Below are 13131 nucleotides of genomic sequence, written 5' to 3' on the forward strand. Positions count from 1 at the left end.
GGGATTTGTGCTTTGCAGCTGGGTTTTGCTTAGAAGAAGGGCCCCTAAGTTAGGCTGAAGAGGGGGAGCCAGATGTGTGATGCCTCAGGAAGGGGTTGGCTGGCACTTTGGCTTGAGTCCATTCTAATATGGAAATGTTCAAGCAGCTTTGGCACAGTAGCAGCCAAGGCAGCCAGTCCATTGAAAGTAAGATGCAAAGGCAAGTAGCTCCAAGGAGGGAAAGGGGGGGAGGGGGAGGGGGGACGACAGATGACTGAGGGGGATAAGTAGTGGCTAAAGAAGGCTGATAGAAGAGCCCCATGAGAAAAAGCAGCCAAACACCCACAGGGACATGAGAGGTCTGCTCCATCAATTGAACTAACCAAACAAAATGTTCGGTGGAGCCAGCACTGGGTTTGGCTAGGCATCTCAGCTTCCTCTTTGGCTGTGTATTGTATAGAAATGTGATGGCTTTGCATACTGCAATCTGAGTGAAACAATTCACACAGAGAATAAAAAAAGGCCGAATTAAAAAAGAGCAGCTCATCCATATAAAGACCCTAAGGCCAAGTCTGTAGTAAATCTGCATAGCCCCATATGCTGACTGATACCAACTGAGGATCTGGCTTGCTGAGTCTTATAAGAAAAATAAAACAGGAAAGTTTTAATCGTTTAAGTGGTCAAGTAATACAGAACACAAGTAGGAATGATGTGATTGACACTTACTCCCATGAGTTGGCCAGGATAACTGTGGTTGTATCCAAATGTGAACAGTTTTAATTCCATCTAGTAGTGCATTTATGTTCATATACACAGCGGGTACATCTACAGGGTCATTAATGCATCCTAGTTACTGTGCATTTAGTTTAGTACTTCCTTAATGAAGTACTAACTGAATGCTCAGTAACTAGAATTACTGCGCATTAGTGCCAGTGCACGGTTATTTTGTGTCACTTACTGAACATTAGCTTAATAACACTGTGCAGTAGGCTACTGGCAGAGTTTTTAACTGCCACGCTACTGCACATTGTTATTAGGCTAATGTGCAGTAATCTTCTCATGTAGATACTCCGAGTAACAGGGAGAGTCATACTATTCAGACTGTTGATCAAATTCAGGAGTACAAATGTGTTGGAAATACCTGGACACTGAACAAGATGATCCTTAATAAAGTAAAGCCTCTAGGTTACTTGAAAGTTTCCATTTTAGCCATCCAATTTATCCCACAAAGGTTCTGTTGCACAGCACATCCGATAAGAGTAGTTATCACTATTACTGTATTGTGTTTTGCATTCCAGGATGTCATTGATATTAGTAACTGAGGCCTTGCAAAATATTCATTTGCAAAGTCATTAGTAAATCTGATCTTTCTGGGCCTTATATCACAACTAGATAAAAATGAACTAAACAATCAGTTAACAACCTGTAATGGAAATCATCCTTCAAAGCTTGGCATGAATGCCTTTGAATTCTCAGGAAGTTAGTGTAAGTGTTGCATGTTCAAGACGTACATGACTGAGACCATAGAGCTGACCCTAGCCCTGGGTAATGTGAGTTCCCAGAGGGTCCATAAAATGCAGAGTAGTCCTGATAGTCACAGCTGCATTGTCACTTCTCCCAAAGTTAGCATGGCTATCCTGATAGTAAGGAGTTTACTCTGCATCCTGCAAGCCAGATTCATAGGGTAAGTTATGAATGAATGTTTCTTGATAGGTCCAGAATTATAAGGTGATTCAGTATTGTGATACAAAGAGTCTTACATCATACATAGCAATTATTTTTGTAAACTAATCTTGCTCTAAAGAGACTGCTCTAAAAGCTGAATGCAAGGTTGATGACTTTAGTAACAATCCAGTGTAAATTTAATCACAGAGCACAGCAATTTTCAAAATGACTCTACTATAGTAACACTTGCAAATTGGACCTTGGTATTTGGTTCAGGTTTGCCTACTATGGATAAAGAATGGAATAAAATAGGTGGACTTTGGAGATATTAGGGAAAGGGAGGTATGTGAAGTAGCCACTGGAATCTTTTATTTTTTGAAAAAACTCAAAAAGACTGGCTGGTATGTCTGGTAGCTTTTACATTAGAAGTAAAATCAAGACTGGAGAGTAGAATCACTCTCCTATTTGGAAACTTGGGGTGTTTATAGACGTGCTTTGGGAGGTGGGGGAAGAAAAGGGGATGCTTTAATTAGCACAGCTCTGAGACCTGTGCTAATTAAAAGCTTCTGGAGCATCACATGTATCAGCGTCCCTCCACTAAAAAATGGCAGTGGGGCGACTTGAACTAAAGCACATTAAATGAGCTTTAGTTTCAAGTGCCCCACCACGATTTTTCAGCACAAAGACACAGATACATGTGACACTGGAGTCTGCAGGAGTGTGGTAATTGCTAAGCTGCAGCAGACTCTATTAACTGAGTCCGCTCCAACTTGCTGTAATTACAGCACATCAGAGCAGCCTTCCTGAACATGTATTGGAGCTCTTGCATGGGAGAGGGCCTTCACCTCATGTGAGAGGTATCTTCCTCTAGAATAAAACTGTCAGTCAGTATGTGGAACTTAAGGAATTTCCAGGGACCTAAACCTGAACAGGCAATTCCTTTAAAAAAAAATATCCCTCTTGTGTTTAATGGCACAGGGAAACTTATTCCTTTGCCTACACTTCGTCTCAACAGTGTTCTTCACATACCCATATCCAAGTAGTTGCTTAGTTTATTATATATGCTTTTCCCTATAGTCTAGAAAGACTTAAATGTGGCCAGTATTTCTAGGAGAGTGCTAAGTTATCACAGTCAGAAAGCAAAATAAAATACAGTTGTCATAATTTAAATGTCTAAGGTCCAGACCTTAGGTAGGCTTAGTGTACATTCTAATTCTGTGCCAGTGCCTGTCTATACCATGTTTTGTTCTATTGCTATTAAGGTGGCATTCTGATATTGGAAATAGTATATAGAATAAATATTTATCAGAAGGAAAAGAAATTGCAAAAGGTACAGTCTGGAGAAAATGGGTAACTCTGGGCTGACATAGTGGACTCTGAAAAGTTTTAGGTGAGTGGTTACTTACAAAGGACCCCACATTAAACCCAGCATTGGTTCCTACAGTAGACACTTAGCTAAAGAGTTTTTTGGGGTTTTCCCCCATTTTTAGAGATTATTGGCACTTTCAGTTTAAACAGGAAAATACATTTTAAATTTGTGAATCTTTCAGCGTGGAAGAGACCCTAAGTGAGACTGGAGAGGGTGGTTAGGTAGCATTTCTTATTGTTTTCCTTATTTAGGAACAGAGTATAATAGTTCCTCCTTCTTTATTCCTTTAGGCTGATTTAGACAATGGTATTAAAGGCAGTGATATTAGTCATCTACCATTTTCCAATACATCAAATCCAAGTGAATATTCAGAGTGAACTACTGTAAACTGGTAGGACGTCACCTCTTTCCAGTGCTCTCCATCAGTTTGGACTATCGACTAATTTAAAGTTAATTTGTGTTAGGCTCACTTGGCTATAAGCTAGCCATTTTAGTGTGTAGCTTATACCCCTGCTTAACACAGTTTAAATTTTTTTTTTCTAGCTGAATCTAATGAGTCTCAACTATCTCACAAGTCAAGGGACAGAAAAAGGAAATGTGTAGCAAGAAGAGCAACTAAACAGAGGTAATGAATCCTTACTTGGACTTACTTCTGTTTAAATAATCTTCCAGTTGTTTGACATCTAAGCTGAATCAATTTAAACTCCTTTATGGTAAGTGTGTATAAAAGACTGGGGAGGTATACTGAAAAGAAGAGAAAACAGTTTACAATTCATTAAAGTGCACGTTTGAGTTTGGCCCACCATACCTCATTGCCATTGAAAAATTCCATTGATTTAATAAATAGGAAACAGTGCATTATCACAGGAGTTTTTATATGTTGCTGAACCACAATTGGAAGCCAAAAATTGCTGCCTTGCCTCTAGTGGGGTTTATTGCCTAAGTCACAAGAAACATGAAAAACCCCAACCTCAAGAAAAGGTGGTGGCAAAATTCCAATAGAGAAAACCCAAGTAACTTTTGTAAATCAAAGTCCACCTCCATTTCCTGTATATCGTTATCTATTACCATCATATTTTAATATAATCTACCACCACAGAATTATACACCTGAATTTAAATCTGCACTGGTACAAATACCAATTCCTTTTATAGTTTTGGCTGGCAGGCCTTGTTGGAACAATCCCATCAAAATTCTTCCCAAGAGACTTGATGCGCTATCAATATAACAAACCCAAATTTGCTTCATTAAAACTATTTTTTGAGAAAATAAAATGGTTCTAATAGATGGTGAGTTTCCTTTTTTATTCCTACTGTCACTGCACCTTTTTAAATGTAAAATGTGACTTTGCTGTAGAAACCCATTAAAGAGAGATAATATTTCATTCAGGTAAGTATTGCCTTTCCGCTTAAAGGGAAAACACCATTGTGAGCTTAGTAAAGAATTTAATTTGATGTATATCTGCAGGAAGTAAGCCTTACATCAAAAAGTAAGTACCAGCAGCTGGGTTCAATATGGGATTTGACACTGTTTTCTATAAGCTCTTTACCAAATGTGTGCAGTTTTTGAAATAACCACATGCCCACCTTATTATGATCCTTTCCTGGAAAGAGAAATACCTTTAATCTTAAATATGACATTCACATGCTTATTTTTTAAAGAATTGATTTAATATGAAGGATTTTATTTCCTGTTTTTTATTAAGATCCAGGTTCCTTGTCAAAGTACTGCCGTAAGTAACAAGCTATAGCACATCCTGTTCTTCATTAGAACAGGCAGGATATCAAAGTAAAATACATAAGAAACATAAATGTAAAGGAATTTTAGGATTGAACTGTAATCTATACCATGCAAGTGACTTAATAAGGATCTCAAATGATAAAGGAATTCAAGTCTGGGCAGCATAACTAGAACTGGAGCAAGCACATTTTTTTTGCAACTTCTGATCTCAACTATTTTATTTTATTAAAAACAGCATTTTCTTCAATTAGTATTCAAATTAATTTTTAAAAGGTGCTTGGACTAATTAAATAGAAGGTATAACACCATTAAGTACAATTGTCACATTATTAGCAAATATTCTTATTCAAATGAAGTTTTTTAAAAACAGAAGCTGTCTCTTGTTTTTCAGTAATTTGTTGTTTGCCAGAATCAAGTCACATCTATTTCTGCTGCAGATGGATGAATTTAAACCATGCTAGGAATATTGATTAATAAGCAATTTATTTTGGTTTTGTTACTATCCTGCACGTTCACTTTTTTGGAAAGTATTTGAGGTATAACTTACTATTGCCACTTTTATGGAAAGCTGCTTGTGAAAGCAAATGTGAGTATATATAGTCTGGAACTGCAGTTAATCAACATAACTCAAATTAAGAATATGTATGATTAATTACAGAAAAATGTAAAATATGGAATAATACGTTTAAGGAAACTGGATGTGGCAGAGAGTACCATCATGTTTCCACAAGAATCAGAAGAGAGATTACAGCATGGAAAGTCATGACCATCCTAGCTTTAATTTACCTAGCATAGCTAACAGTAGGAATGAAGATGTGGCAGCATGGGCTACAGTGTGGGCTAGCAACTAAAGTATATACCAAGAGTCCCTGGTGGGCTCATTGAAGAAGCCCTTGGTGTTGAGTCGTCACTGCTCTTGTTAGCTGTTCTAGCCAGATTAAAGTTGGTGTGGACTTGCCTAATAGTGCTGTAATCACACCTATAGTTGCAGTTTAGACATACAAATGTGTTCAATTTTTTTCCCTGTTGGTTTCCTCTACTATTTATTTTAGGTATTTTTTCATAGGTCATTTAGTCATAAAATTAAATTTGCAGAGTGTCACCACAGAACAAAGAACAAAATGGTGGCTGATATGCAATTATTTCAGGGTTCAGGGATTTGAGGTAAAATTTCCTGAAATGAATAGCAGCATGGTAACTTATTAAGCCTACATGTCTTACAAATATTTAAGGCATCTGTAGGCACTGATATGTGATGATCTATGGCCATCCACTCAAATACAGTATAAGCCACTTCAGTTTGCTTACTTATGCAAAAAAATTTAAATAATGTAAACAACACTAGCTAAATTAATATTGAAATCAATTAAAAGGCATCACTTAAGCATTCATACTAACTGAACAGGCTTGGCCTCAGCTTTTTGCATCTTATTAATATTGTTACATTGTTACTTAGAGCTTGTATACGTTCCCAGCAGCATAATTAAGCAATGTAACTGGGGCAGCAGCCCTCTGCCTTTGTGGAGGCAGTCAAAACAATCATACAACATACTATTCTGTTGCTCTTGCTTTTTCATCTTCTGTTCTCATTGTCAGGTTTCAGAGTGCTGAGATCGTTGCAGCAGACTCTTCCTCCATTTGGGGCAGTTCTGGGCAATAGTCTCCCATGAGTTGATGTTGAAGTTGCATTTTTTTCAAGTTAGCCTTGGGGATGTCCTTAAAGTACTTTATCTGCCTTCCTCTTGAGCATACTTCTTGACTGAACTGGGAGAATAAAACTTGCTTCGGAAGTCTGGAATCAGACATCCAGATGACTTTGCCAGCCCAATGAAGTTGATGTCAGATGATCATCACCTCGATGCTAGTGTTTGCTTGTGACAGGACGCTAAAGTTGGTGTGTCTGTTTTCCCACTGGATTTGGAGGATCTTCCGCATGCAGCATTGATGGTATTTCTCCAGTGGCTTGAGAGGTCTCCTGTACATCATCCACATTCTAGCTCCATACAGTAAGGTGGGGATCACAACTGCTTGATAAACCATGAGCTTTGTTTCAGCTCTAATGTCACAATCTTTGAACACCCATTTCCTCAGGCATCCAAAGGCTAAACTTGGACATTTAAGGAGATGTTAGGTTTCTTCATCAATGTCGGCCTTCTGCAAGAGATGGCTTCCAAGGTACGGGAAATACTTAACTTTCTCCATAGTCTCATCATGAATCTGAATTAATGGAGCAGGAGACTGCTTGTTAATGGAGGACCTTAGTCTTCTGAATGTTAAGCATCAGTCCCATTTTCTTGGATGTTTCAGTAAAGATGTCAATGATTGCCTGAAGGTCTGCTTCCAAGTGAGCACACACTGATGACTGAGGTCAAGCTGGTCTTGGTTTTGGCTCAGTCAACTGAGATTAAACAGTTTACCATCCATTCAGTAACTTAACTCCACTCTGACTGGAAGCTTGTTGGTGGTCAGATGTACCATCTTGGTAAGGAATATCAAAAAGAGTATTGAAGTGATGAAGTTTAAGGCTACTAATAGTGCAGTACCTAAGAAGGATCAAAAGAATTAATTACACACCTTGTATCTCAGGCAGTAGGGCTGTGCAAAATGGGCCCTATTCCATTTGGATTCGGCCCAAATGAGGCACAGTGATTCAATCCGTTGATTCAGATCACTGTTCCTGATTTGATTTGGCTGACTCTGAAGATTCAATGCTAATTTGGCAATTTGGACACAGGCACAACTTAAAAGGTTTTTTTCTACATATCTTGAGGTAGCAGGCATGACTCATGTTTGCTGAATTTTTTGCATAAGCCAGCTGGGGTGCATGGAACATCCCACAGGAGCATGGGGGGCTCTCTAGTGTGCTCGGCAGTGAACCTGGAAGTGGACCGGAAGTGCTTCTGGTCCTCTGCCAAGGAGTGCTGGGGGGGGTCCCTATATCTCCCAGCTCAGCAATCGGCCATGGGGGAACCCCGGGTGCCCCCCGCTAGACACTGGGCACCAGTAGCTGAGCCAGGAGGAGGCGGGGGCTAGGTGATTTAAATGAAACACTTCCAATATATAAATCTATATATCATAGTGTTTCATTTTTAATTGTGGAAAAATGTGGATTTGGGGTTACTTTTTTTAACTGAAAATTGGGATTTTTTTTTAAGTCAGAGAAAACCAGGATTCCTGCTTATATGTCTCCAGAGGTCCAATAGCAGAAAAAATTATGAAGGTCCTTCCTCATAAGCAAGTGACTCTAAATGTCACTGCTCCTTCATAATAAGGTGAGGTGAATATTTTACTAGTAAATGGCAGAATGCTCACAGTAGGCAATAGTATGGTACCATTTAGCACCCACACCATTTTTAAACCCTTTAGAATAATAAAAATGTTATTAAGAAGCTCATTCTGAAAGATATTGCTGTTTGAACATGAAATAAAGAAGGATTTGTCCTTCATTTTGAAAACTATCTCCACATTTGATTCTATTATAGTTTCTTCTTGGCAATCAAGTTCAAAGATTAGGACTAAGTAGAAACTGGATATGGAACCTGAATCTGAATTCCACTTTCATCCCTGTTTTTATTATTAATATTGCCTGTTGGCTCAAATGGTTAGTCCATATTTGGAGCCTTGCCAGGTTGTTTCTAGTAGGAGAAAACTTGATGATATACATTAGGTATTTCTCTGGTGCCATCATGTTTATTTACAGTAGATTCAGACAATGTTTGGTTTCCCTGTACATTGTAGAAATAAACAGCAAGTAGGTTCCTCTCATGATTTCATACTGCCATACCAGTCAGTCATGTGGCCAGGATTTCTATCATTGCTCACTCTCAGTGCCACACTTGGGGTTGCTTCAGCATCTTTGTGATTGCTTTCTACTCTGACATGTACAGACATACGTATAGCTCCAGCCAGAGAAAGCCCCAACCTCTCCCTCTCAAATTAGCTTTTAGGAAACTCCTCAGTACAAAGAATTGCGGCCTTGCTATGCTGGTTGGCACCTCAGACATGGTTGCCAACCTAACCATCACCAAACAAAGGAGTCAGTACTCCCCCATTTCTATGGAGGAAGGATACCATCAGCTTTCATGAAGTCTGTGATTGACTGTAGATTAAAAAGATAAATACAAAAAACCCCCGGTGTGGGAGTACCCATTAACATCTTTCAGAATTTTATTAATTACTTATTGCATCAGGGCTGTAACTTGCCCATCAGCATATAAAAAGATAGTTCTTCTTCAAAGAGCTTACAACTTAATAGGCCTAAGCAGGGTGACTGATAGGCCAGAGATGGACTAACTAAAACCAATTTACAATTTGACGGGTCCTGACTTTATCCACTAGCGTAGCATATAAAATGACCCACTATTCATCTCTATTGAGGCCAGCTCAAACACTTCACTCGCACTGGAAATGCATAAAGTCTGCTTGCCAATGCTCCCTGGGAGACATGGTCTAAGCAATGACTTAATCCTCTCTAATCCCTGATTGAAAAATTACACAGATACCACAAACTTTGAAGGAAGAATACATTAGAAAAAGCCTTGAAATAACCCAGACTTGAATATTTTCAGGGGCAATGGGACACTACAAAATATTTCTAAATACAACGTGATTTTTTCTCCCCTCATAATTCCCCCACCCCTTTGTTTTTTTGGTGCAAGAGCTGCATCATGCATAGCCTACCTATATCAACATTAAAGCATGTGATAACCCTGCCCCATGAGCAAGAACTCTTTTTCCTGTAAAAAAATTGCTTTACACACTTGCAAGCCTAGGGCAAGCTTAATTTAAATCAATGGAGAATTTAAAACTGAAAAAGGGAGGCAAGAGCTGGAAATTAGGGCAGCAGCAAACATACTCCACCTCAAAGCCAGAGGGGTTGAATGCCAGTCATCGTTTGGTTTGAGGGACCTGATATGTGAAAGATAAGGAACATTATGTTCTGTGAGAATGAGACATGTTACAATGAGACAACATGGAAGGTGAGTGCCAAATGATTTGCCCCTGTGTCAGAAGAGCCTAATAATTACAGATGCAGCTAAGGCTTTGTTGTGCATTAGCAATTAAGTCTCAGCATGAGATTTCAAAAGGGAATGCCAAAACAATGCTCCTTTTTTTGGCTCCCTGTTTCTACCCCACATATTACCTCACTATGTATTTAATTTAAATGAAGGAGAATAGACAAAACAAAGCTGTTCACAATAACAGAGGTTACAATCTTGCAAGGTGCTCTTAATTTCTGTAAAGTTCAGTGAGGGTGAGCAGCACCTCACAGGAAGTACAGAGTGAGATCATGCCCTAAAGCTGGAGCAGCCAGGCATGAACAGCACAGATTAAGAAACTTTTATTTTCTCTCTCTCCCGCTAGCTCTTCAATAGAAATTCACCAAGTGGGAGGTGTAGTGAAGGGGTGAAATCCAAGAGAACATTTTTTTTTCCTGGACCAGTCACCTGAGATGGTTCAAAATTGCAAAATGCTATGCCACCGAAGGGATGGCTCAGCAGCTGTTGACTCACTAGTTGTTACAGCAGGGCTGTATGTAGCCTTGAGTTTTGTTGTTAGGGTGATTAGGTTAGTAATTAATTTTAAAGGTTCAGTAGAGATTCACAGGGGCTGGTCAGAGAGGAGAAACATATTCACGTTCAAATTCTGCCTTCAGGTACATACATACTATATGTCTTACAATGAATAGGGAATATTTGCATGTGTTAACACAAAATTAATATATATCAAAGGAGAGAAACATTTGAGAGACCTCATCATTTTTATAATTTATTTCCTTGAAAAAGTACAAAATATCTTAGTTGAATATTTATATAATCTGATAGAATACTTTTCTTGTTCTAATACTGTATGAGAAAACAACAAAAATCCCTTTGAACTGGTGTTTCTGTGATGAATTTGTCCATGAGCTGGATTGCTGCGTGTGTGTGTGTATTTTGCTTACACTTTGATAAGAATATTATAGGCCTTTCTGAATGCATTAAAATGAGTAAGATATTGCAAATTTTTTGCCAGAAGATGCTCACCAGTGTTCCGCTTAAACTCGTGTAGCAGCAGATGTAGACAATGTACAAAAACATGGCACATGTGTAAATTTGCCATCTCGCTGCTTTTGCTACTCTGGCTCTATTGTCAGTAATAATAATACCAGGGGAAGGACTTTTGGAGGGAAGCCAAACATTTATTTGGTCTTTAGGCTTTGATAGTATGTTGGCAGCTGTGTGATCTTTGTTAAATTCAAAAATGCAAAGTGTAGCTTGTTTGTAAGAATCAGATGAGACTGTTGAGACAGATGCTTTCTGGAATGATACCCAGTGAGCTGCAACACTCATGTAAATGGAGCTGTTTGTCCACTTGTCCACATATGTTGACATTTGCTTGGTCTCTGGGGTTGTTTAATTAAGTTGGGATTCGGTGTTATACAAATGTGACATTGTGTGATCTTACAAGGGAAATATGCTGTTGCAAAGCCCATCAGGGTATGAGCCCCCTATTCTGGAATGAAAGAATATAGTAGAAACTATAAACACTAGTCCTAACTGGCACTCTTGCAGGGATAATCTTTTGGGAGTATATGGAGACACTTAGCTCTCCAAGTTAGCTCTCTGCTTGTTTTAGCTGGCATGCTCATTAATCCCTTGCCAGGAGAAAGAGGAAATCTGGTGCTGGTATCAGCCATGGTTCAGAATAACCTTATTAAACAAGAAAACTATGGGGAATATGAAATTGTGTTCATTTTCTTTTTCTCCTGCATATCTGTACTATTCATAGGCATCATTCTTAAAATACTGTGAAGACCTTAAGCTCTAGTATCTGTATTTTGTGGCTGTGGTTGTGGTTTATTACATTATCTCTGGACTAGCGGAAATTTTCCAGTGGTTGAGTTTTCAGTGAAGCTTTTTGTCAAATTTGATTTTTTGAGGAGGAAAAACAAACAAACAAACAAAAGAACCTCTGAAGAAACTGTTGAAAACTTATTAGGTTTCTTTCTCCAGATAGCTCTAATGGCCAATCCTGTGTTTTAATAATATAGTCCATTCTAATTTGTACATTCCTGTTAGGAAGAGAAATATTCCAGTCATCTAACATTTTCCATTTGATTTTGTTAACAAATGAATGCCTTTCATCTAGACCAGCAACTTCATGCTTTTTACATTCCTGATAATAAAATTCATTAGTATTACCAATGATCTGTGATGATGCTCAAAGCAGTCGAATATTCAAATATGATTCATATTATTGGTTCTCTGGGAGGATCAAACAAGTGGGGCCCTTGTTTTGGGTCTGTTACATGATTAGTTAACTGGGCCAGCCTCAGCAGCATTATAATAATTAGGATAAACGTTAGGGCCCTAGTTAAAGACAATGAATGCTTCTGTACCAAAAGAGCACATAGCTTCTTTCCTCTCACCTGATTGCTTGTCTGTGGGCATGTCTACATGTGCGCCCACTATGCATTTGGTACTGCACTGTTATTTAGTACTTGTTTTAGCAAATACTACATGACTGTCAGTACTGCGCTGTCAGTTATTTATAGATGTTATGTCGCCATAGCTGGTCGCTGTGGCGAGGTAGTGTCTCATGTAGAGGTGATCTGTGTCACTTCAACTTGCTGTTGTTTTTGCAACAGACACTTATAACTGTCAGCTTCTTTGCACCCAAGCATCTTTTGTGCCCAGTGAGCGCATCTACATGAGATGCTAACTTTGCAGTAGCCTAATACTACTGCGCAGTAGCACCAGTTACTGTGCATTGATTTAATACTTGGTTATACAGGTACTAAACTTAATGCGCAGTAACTACCGCACATTAATGAGCATGTAGACATGCCCACTGAAGACTGAACTTTGAAAGATAAGATTGTCTATACTGTTACATGTGCTTCTGAAACCAAGAAGAGAGAATAATGGATTTTTCTTGGAGGTGGAACTAGAAATTATAAAAGAAAAACTTAATCTGAAATGTTCTGTTCAACTTCACACAAAATATTAGTTTAACTGCAAGGCTATCTAATCCTTTTATTTTATTTTTTTTTTAATGAAAATGCCACTTAAAATGAAATGTCAAAATTGTCAAAAGTGAAATGTTTTGATATATTTGCCCCATTTCTTTCTCTAAACTGTTTTCTATATTGACTCATAGGTATGATAATTTTGGTCCTTCTAAATTTCTTTTATCATCAAATTTACTGTTTATAGTAAAAATATTCACCCTGTTGTGGTACCAATGGATAGCTTCTATTTCAGTAGGAGAACTAGGCTGTAGTGTAAAAATGACTTCTATCTTATATGCAGAGCCTTTCATGGCTATGTACATATCAGAATTATTAAAACCCCTCCAAACAGAAATATTAAAGACTTAATATTTTTCAAAGCTGC

At 38.3% G+C, this 13131-nt stretch overlaps 1 long non-coding RNA gene across 4 annotated transcripts in view; it reads left to right on the plus strand.

Annotated features, from left to right (window-relative positions):
- LOC109285705 (uncharacterized) overlaps positions 1 to 13131 on the plus strand; it is an 80713-nt gene that overhangs the window by 35597 nt on the left and 31985 nt on the right. For 3 of the 4 annotated variants that reach the window (XR_002093543.2, XR_002093544.2, XR_002093547.2), the window contains 2 exons: positions 3557 to 3638; positions 6350 to 8211. This is a non-coding gene — a long non-coding RNA (uncharacterized LOC109285705). Of the gene's footprint in view, positions 1 to 3556; positions 3639 to 6349; positions 8212 to 13131 lie in introns of those variants that run through there. The other variant, XR_009455249.1, reaches the window with a different exon arrangement.

This window comes from Alligator mississippiensis, chromosome 10 (assembly GCF_030867095.1).
Source record: "Alligator mississippiensis isolate rAllMis1 chromosome 10, rAllMis1, whole genome shotgun sequence".
Classification (NCBI taxonomy): Eukaryota; Metazoa; Chordata; order Crocodylia; family Alligatoridae; genus Alligator; species Alligator mississippiensis.